Here is a 9,698-nt window from a genome sequence, read left to right on the forward strand (position 1 = left end):
AGTGCAAGCGAAAAAAGAAATAGAGATGGCTCTTATGTTGTATGTAGAAATATTCTTTTTGACAGGCCATTACTGGGATACACCAAGGATTGAAACATTTTATACACTTCTTCATGTTTACTGTATCTATTCATCTCAATCTATCTATCTATCTATCTATCTATCTATCTATCTATCTATCTATCTCTCAACCTCTTTCGTAGTCAATTCCTGGCAATCAGGTTTGTAAGAGCTTGATTCATTAACAGTGGGAAGGAATATATTTCCTACACGTGGATTCACCTGACTTTAAAACATGTCTTTTAATGGTACGTCGAGAAAATCCCTGCTGTCTGTCAAGCGAAATGACAAATAAACATTCATTGGATAGGATTGTAGTTGTTTTTGACACGTAATCACCTTGCTAAAACAAAGACTCGGACAACTTAGGAGAACGAAGTGTCTCTTCCCTCACCTGTAATACAGGATCCGCGCATCGTGTGCTTTCACTTTTATCTCCCTATCGTGTCCACGAATTGTGTCCCCCTGATTTTTCGGGTGGCTTAGTGGCAACCAAAAACCTTATTTAAACATCGATTCGGGATTACAGTGAAACGGAGCTGTATCCCAGGTTTGTGTTCCTGAATTCCAAAGTGGGATATTGTGTGATTTTTTAGTCCTAGTAAGGTTGAAGTTTCCGATTTCAACATCAGCCAGCACAGTCCCGCTCGCATGATAAGATGAGGTGTGTTTCGTGACGGTACGACAAGTATAGGTGATACTGATATCTCTTCCATGTATAAACATTGGCTGAACTGAGTAACCATTATTTAAACTGAAATGGTGAGGGGAAAAACTCACCACGAAATGCCGTGGCATACATACACGTAAAGCATTTCTTTTCTTCTTTTTTTTTCTAATTTCAACAAGACCATCAAGACACGAACGTAGTGTGTTCAAAACATAAGATATGTCTTCTTTTTTTCATTGCCAGCAAAATCAGTGACATGTAATTGGCAAAATACTGTCATATATTGTATCAAATGTGTGGGTTGGAACTGTCTTCTGATTTGTCTCTGCGTTATACTCAATTTAAAGAGAGAGAGAGAGAGAGAACATAAATACCTAGTTGGTTTTGTTACCTTGTGATTTTTATATGAACACGAAACGGACAAAATTCTCGATTTGCTCGTTTCTCTATGAGGCAAACTTCAGTGTCTATGTAGAGGTAAAGGCATAACTTGTATCATTCCAGTAATACCTATTCCACCTATTCTAATCCCTGCGACAATTTCCTCGTTCGTAGATCCACGTAACGTAGTTCTTGGTTTCTTTTCTTTCTTTTTTTTGGCGAACCCTTAAGTCAATCGACCTCGAAATACAAGTTTGATGTCAAAGAATCTTTTTGGAGTAATCACCGAGTGCTCTGCATTTTGTATGATTTCATAATACAGGATGTTTTTCTAATCCAGTTTCATTTAAGAAATGTGGTCATAAGAAAGTGGAACACATTGCAACGGATGCCATGAAATGCAATCATAATATATCGAAACGGGCAACTCTTAAGTATGATGATATACTCTACCTAGGAGTTATTTGGAATAAATCAAAACGGATACAAATATAGGCAATCGCTTAACAGTGGAATAACTTAAAGGAACCATCGTAATGGAGTTTTCAGGATTCCCGCATTCCAAAATGAATGACCTCTGGGAAATGAACTTTATGGTTTAAGTTGACTCCAATGAATGTACGTGGAATCTCGGTCGTGTTAAGATTAAAGTCGAATGACACGTTTCTCTTTGGTTTCTTACAAACTACTTGAGTCATCCAGTGTTCTAGTGATGTTGGGCACAGGGGTCGGAGATGGGGTGACACGTGACACATGACACATGACTTGTAACAGCATTTCTGCCTCTAGTAATTTGATCTGATATCCCTTTCTCTTCCCCTCTCGAAGACAAAACCCGTTTTTTTCTCTCTCTCTCCTGCGATTTGTGACCAGAAACATCAAAACACAAATCGACAGCACCCTTTGCTTTAAATAAAAAAAAATCCCTCTTTATCTTCGCTTTTGTGGTACCTTTTTCAACAAAGTGTCTGTTTTTCTGTCTTTTTGTCGTGTTAAAAAAAGTTTCTTTCCTCGAAAGTGTACATGACATCACGGGGTAGTTTATATAACCCACCCCTCCGATATGACACTGCACGCCGAACCTGCGCATGACTCGAGGCTAAAAAGGCGGCTCGCTTTCCACACCGTCGCTCGCATCTGTCAGAAACGCAATCGCCTGATGACGACGACGACGGTGAAAGAAGAAACTGGGAGGGCGAAGAAAGAGGAGAAGAAAAGAGAAGACGATAAGAAAAAGATAGAAAGACACACAAGAGTGACAGAGGGAAAATTGTGCGAAGTTCCTGGTGCTATTTCCGTTCTTTTTCTCAAACTAATTCCCGGCGTAATAGATAAATGAAACTCTGCCTGCCGATCATGTACTGTCATCATTGGAGCTTCAATCTCGGCTGCCTGCAACACCGTTAGTAGCGAGATTAGTGTTACGTTACGCACAGAAGTACTCTTCATGTCAACCCACTTTAATGGCGGAGTTCTTCGCCTTTTCTCGTCTCTTCTCTTCCTCTTTTACCTCACCCTCTCTCTTCTTGCTTTATTTTTTTTTCTTTATCTCTCGCGGAAAATCAGTGAACCACCGAGTGCAGCTGAATATAGCGGCAAAATAATTTAGCCATGTATCGCCTTTTCGCGATCGGCTGTCATGATATCTCGTTGATAGTAGTCAACCGCACATCAAACGTGCATTAAGCCCCAGGCTAAACTGGGTATCCGCTGACGCACCGCGCTACTGCGCCTTCCCTGCGTGGTCCGGCCTCTTAATTGAAGATACGCCGGGATTTCTTTCGTTGCATACCATATGGGATTAATGCCTACGCTTGCGCAGAGAGGACGAGCGCACCGGGCGCACGCGTACAAAGTGGTAAGCTACGCGCAATGACGACCGCGCGAGTGTGTCACGCTCGTCGAATCTCTTTCGCCGCTAGTTGGATGTGTCATCTTTAGAAAGGGTGCAGTGACTGAGAACTTTCCAGGGCGACTCGAATGATGTCTCAAGGTGTAAGTTACACTGGCACTCGATGCTGTCTAGGCGATTGAGCGACACTTCAAGCCGTTAAATAGGTCAACGCATCTTCAGCTCCCATTGATCGGGCAAAATGATTAACGAAAGCCGTTCAAACATCCTCTTTGCTTACATTTCGTAACACGCGCCGGAGAACATTCCTTAATTTTGTTTCCGAAACAGCATTTATCGAATTCCCACAAAACCCGCTACAGTATTAGCACAACAGTGATAAATTCGCTAATAATTGTTGTGTGAAAGACGTAGGCCCAATTGTGAAAATTGTGGATACGAGGGTAGCTGTTGTAACAACATGATCAGTGTTCATTTTTAATGGTTGAAATAGTACAGAGATTGAGAGATGACTATATGAATACACAGATAGATAGATATGTAGATCGAAAGATGGAGAAATAATCATAGATAAAGATATCATATGGATAGATAGATTAAAAAAAATAGATGACCGTGTTGGATCTGATTCTAACAACCATACTCTGTGTAGGGTACGTAAGAAAATTGTGACAGGTAGGCTTACTTCAAAATTTTCGGGGGAATTCATGAAATGTGTATACACCAATTTTACTCGGGACAATACTAGGGTTGTTCCATACCGTAAGCAACAATCAAATAGATAATTCTTGGTTTCTGAATTTCTAATACTGATCCACATGGCTTTGTCATCTCTTCAATTAAGCTTGGAAAGACTGTCATAAGCATGAAATCCTAGAATTTCTCTATTTTGTTTAATTCAGCAAAACTTCTGACGGACCCTTAACTATTCTACTTCAAATTGTCTCAAATGACACGTAAGTCTTTAGAAACAACGTGAGACATTTAATATTTGTTCTTATTTCTGCTCGTCAAACTCATGTAACCTCCTCACCTGATCTTGTCAAGAAAGAGGATAATTAGTCAACAGATGGATGATCATACAGATGGAGTGTGTTTTTTTTTCTTAGAAAAAAGAAGGAGATTGCTGTTGTTTTTTCGTTCATAGAAAAAAGGAGATTCTTTGGTAGAATTACTTCCCAATAATCTAGATCACTTCAATACTGTCCAGATGATACAATCTTGATACACTCTTCGTCATGGTTCTTGGTTGCTCAAGTTTTCGTAAGCGACACGTGTCTTTAATATCAATTTCGTCATTTCATATTTTATTCCAGCAAGTTTCATACTCTTGACAACCTTGCATCACTTTCTTCGAATAGCACAAAAGAGAGTGAGATAATTGTTTTTATTAGCATTGATGATTACTTTCAACAGATGACTGAGATACATGACGAGAGGTTATAAGGATATCCCCACGAACGGAAAAGATCGAAACGAATCACACAATAACGTATACGGAAGTCATTATAGTTTTAAACCATCTCCTTCCATTGATCCTTTAGTTTCTGAATTACCTGAATTACCTACCTACCTACGCCCAGTAAGTTGAAGACTTGTAGAGGGCCATTCAAAGGATTTAATCCTGAGCCTGAGGAGATCCATGTAATGTATCCACGGGATGGTCAGTTTATGCAATTTGGATTGAATTTGTTATTTCTCTGCTTCCAGTGATCATTGAGCTTAGACTTGAAGCTGTTCACTGATGTTGCCTCGACAGCTTCTGCACAAGGGTACAAAGGCAGTATTTACTGCTCTCTGACTGAAAGAGTTCAACCTTTTACTAGTTCGACACCTTCCTTTCACCACCATCACCACCATCACCACCATCACCACCATCACCACCATCACCACCATCACCACCATCACCACCATCACCACCATCACCATTATCACCATCATCACCATCATCACCATCACCACCATCACCACCATCACCACCATCACCATCATCACCACCATCACCACCATCATCATCATCACCATCATCACCATCATCACCACCATCACCACCATCACCACCATCACCACCATCACCACCATCACCACCATCACCACCATCACCACCATCACCACCATCACCACCATCACCACCATCACCATCACCACCATCACCACCATCACCACCATCACCACCATCACCACCATCACCATCACCACCATCACCACCATCATCATCATCACCATCATCACCATCATCACCATCACCATCACCACCATCACCACCATCACCACCATCACCACCATCACCACCATCACCACCATCACCATTATCACCATCATCACCATCATCACCATCACCACCATCACCACCATCACCACCATCACCACCATCACCATCATCACCATCATCACCACCATCACCATCACCACCATCACCACCATCACCACCATCACCACCATCACCACCATCACCACCATCACCACCATCACCACCATCACCACCATCACCACCATCATCACCATCATCACCATCACCACCATCACCACCATCACCACCATCACCATCATCACCACCATCACCACCATCACCACCATCACCACCATCACCACCATCACCACCATCACCATTATCACCACCATCACCATCACCACCATCACCACCATCACCACCATCACCACCATCACCACCATCACCACCATCACCACCATCACCACCATCACCACCATCACCACCATCACCACCATCACCATCAGCACCATCACCACCATCATCATCATCACCGTCATCACCATCATCATCATCACCATCACCACCATCACCACCATCACCACCATCACCACCATCACCACCATCACCACCATCACCACCATCACCATTATCACCATTATCACCATCATCACCATCACCACCATCACCACCATCACCATCATCACCACTATCACCACCATCATCATCATCACCATCATCACCATCATCACCATCACCATCACCACCATCACCACCATCACCACCATCACCACCATCACCACCATCACCACCATCACCACCATCACCACCATCACCACCATCACCACCATCACCACCATCACCACCATCACCACCATCACCATCACCACCATCACCACCATCACCACCATCACCATCATCACCACCATCACCACCATCACCATCATCACCACCATCATCATCACCATCATCACCATCACCACCATCACCATCATCACAATCATCATCAAGAACGTCCTCCTCTATTTTTCCTTCAGTGTCACCCTTTTCTATTCTTTATCATCTTCTTCCCGTCCATCGCCATCATCATTCAAATCGTCATTTCGTCATGGTCGTAATGATTAGTATCGTCTTTTATCTTAGTCATTAGTTCTCTCGCCTTGTTCATGATTTTTGTTTCTCTTGCTTCCCATTGTCGACTCTTATCTCTTCTTCCTCTCCTCTTACGTCTCTCGGTTCCTCCTTCTTTCCTTCATCAAACCTCCAGCCAGAGCCTTTCCTATCCACCAGGATACAGTGGGTCAAAGGTCACGCACTTTAAGATAAAATAAAGTTTTGGTACCTCAAAAGTTTCCCTGAGTTTCCTTGTCTTAGTTTGTGTTTCAGGTTAAAGTACCTTTCATATAACTAACACTGTGAGACTTACTCGCCCCAAAGTGCTCTCATGTCTTACATGCAATAATGGTTTCGTACAATACGTGATTCTCGCGGTACCGCGTCGAGTCAAACTAACGGCTCGTTCGAATTTTTCAGAGCCCGCTCTGCTCTGGTACGAAACCGTTATTGCATGATTACTAAGACATGAGAGCACTTTGGGGCGAGTAAGTCTCACAGTGTTAGTTATATGAAAGGTACTTTAACCTGAAACACAAACTAAGACAAGGAAACTCAGGGAAACTTTTGAGGTACCAAAACTTTATATTATCTTTAAAGGTGAACTGCACTACGGTGTCGCAGTTCATCTCTAGAAGTATAGTTCTCCTCATTTTGTTTTCACACCCAACCTGTCGAAGCAAACCAACAAACAAACACAGACATTCTTTAAAAAAAATAAGAATGCCCGAAATCAGGAACTTTAGCGGCATATTTTAGTCTTTTCCTGATGTAGCTGAAAGGGAAAATACCTAAACATGTATCTGTTTTAAAGGCAGACAAAAATATGCTGTAATATGCACACTGACAAAAACAAGGGGATTGTAACACGAAATATGGTTGCATGCCCGTTGGTTATTTTGTGCTTCTCGCGTGAACTCGCCGAGTCAGGCGAGAAGAATTATGTAAGGGGGCAAAAAGAGAGCAGAGGGCAGATGCAGAGGGGGAAAAAAATCCGGAACCGTTCGTTTCTACAGCTTCGAGGTAGATAGAGGAGAGAGAAGAAAAGAAATACTGAGATTTTTCGCCTTCGTGTCTCTCACATTTCGATGATTGTTTACGGACAGCTTCCTCGTGACCTTCCGTAGAAATGGGGAGCCATCGTACCTTTGTGAGCTTGGGGCCATGTTTGAAGTGTACCTCACATCACCTATACGTAAGAACGTTAATGCAGTGTAAAGGGGGGGGGGGGGTACGCCTTGCACTAGACAAACTATTACTAGTCTTGGACTGACAGTGCACCGTGTATCAGATTTACACTTTCCTATCTTATTGCTCCTGTCTTATATCAATGCGAACTGCAAATCAATATCTACAGTAGATAACATATGCTCGAATATACAATGTAGATCTATGATAAAAAGCTCAATCACATTCAATGCCTGAATTACTCTCTCCTTATCTATCTATCTATGTATCTATCTATCTACCTATCTATCTATTTATCTATCTATCTATCTATTTATCTATCTACCTATCTATCTATCTATCTATCTATCTATCTATCCATCTATCTATCACTCTGTCTGTTAATCTATCGGTATCGATCTACCTAACAATATGTATATGAATAATATTATGTATTATGTGTACATACATAACTAATCGAAACTATATGTTTAGAAGGAGAAGAGAAGGATGTGAAATCACCTATATGGAAGAGAAAGAGGTGTCAAAAAATAACATTAATACCCGTAATGACACTTCATTCCAGCACAAGCTCTGACTTTCTATCCTTTCGTGCGATCAAGCCGGAAACATGTGTCTTATCTCGTCAGTGTTGCTACTAAGAGTACCCCCTCCCCTCCCCCTCCCCCGCCCCCCCCCCCCCCCCTCCCTCGCCTCATGACCTCCTCTTCAGGGCTGTGATGAGGGTGCGCAGCCCAATACCTATTTCGATCATGCCACAGAAAATAGCACTGCTTCCCTTCAGGCGGTTTCCTTTTCCCGGCGTCCAATCTCCTACCTTGTCCAACCGCAACATGCTGCTCACCACTCGTTTGAATCAACCTTAAGGTTTAGGAGAAAACATAGGCAGTGGAGGAGAGATTCTCGAGAGTGCGGTATTCTGAAATTTTTGCAAACGATGGCGTTGAAACCTGCCGATTTCTCCTCACTTCGTTGTGTTTGCTTAGTTGTCCACGACATGCCGTGGTGTTGTTTGTGCTCGATCGTGTGTCGGGTGTTTGCTTTTAGCTTCTATTTGTTCATTTTGGATTTTTCCTTTCAGTGCGCAGAGAGCGCTGCTCACGACAAGGTTAAACGAGTTCACAAATAGAACACGTCTACTCTATTTGAAAGTTTAACAAGTACGTATATTAATGTATCGTTTCTACTCGTCATCAGTACCTTCAGTGAAAGGCAGATCTCTCGCGTGTTTACTCATATCACACGTTGGCAGTTTTAATGATACAAAGTGTATATGATTTAATCTAATCTCGAAGGAGTCTGCCTCTTTCTGCTCTTGTTTAGGGAATTGAAGGCAATTTTCATTTTACAAAACAATAGTAACGAAGCCAATATTGCTTATAGATCCAGAACACCTAAAGTTAGAATAATAAAAAAACAACAACACCTCTCGTGCAAAACATTACATTTTTCAATATGACAAATGTAATTTCATGAATGTTCAATTTTAAATAATTGCATTTTTGAAGAAAAAAAATGCGACATAATTTCAGTGACATATGCCATGTGACGTAAAGCAATATAAATTATTTGCAATGCATTATGAAAATATGCAAAAGAAAGACATTCTATTTGACAGCAATAATCGTATGCAGCAATAAATTGGCAAACTGGCAAACTTACAATGTGGAAAAAATTATATTCCAGTCTACTGAACCTCTAAATTCGAAATGAGGTATAATATAATCTGCCATCACTGAGCGTACCTATCTATCTGTGACTGCATGCAATACCATTTTGACCTTAGACGTAACACTTACGCTGCGTGATACAAACTAGTTGCTCAGGTTATCTCAAATTCATCGCAGAGGGCAGCTCACCTGGAACAAAAATCAGGCGACGGCAATGACTGAGATGACCGTAGACGCAGTGTGTGTATAGGTACGTTTGAATGTGAGTGTGTATGGATGTAGATGAGAGGAGGTGAGTGCGTGTATTCTTAACGTAGCATGCACCAAATTGGACCTCGTTACTGTTGTGTTCATTATGGGGAACAAGGAATTAATCTGTGGCAGAACTTATTCTGAATCTTAATTAGAATTTTTTGATAGTTAATCTGAAGTAAAGTATAGGATAGAAATCTGCTGGAACGAATATTAGTTGATTAGTGACAAATGAAGTACTTCATTCATAATGACATTGTGCCATTCTATGGTCGATGTTCCAGCTAGATTGAAGTATAGAGT

The sequence above is a fragment of the Diadema antillarum genome, unplaced genomic scaffold (genome assembly GCF_040938485.1).
Source record: "Diadema antillarum isolate AM-2024a unplaced genomic scaffold, OU_Dant_1.0 seq00000883_RagTag, whole genome shotgun sequence".
NCBI classification, from domain to species: Eukaryota; Metazoa; Echinodermata; class Echinoidea; order Diadematoida; family Diadematidae; genus Diadema; species Diadema antillarum.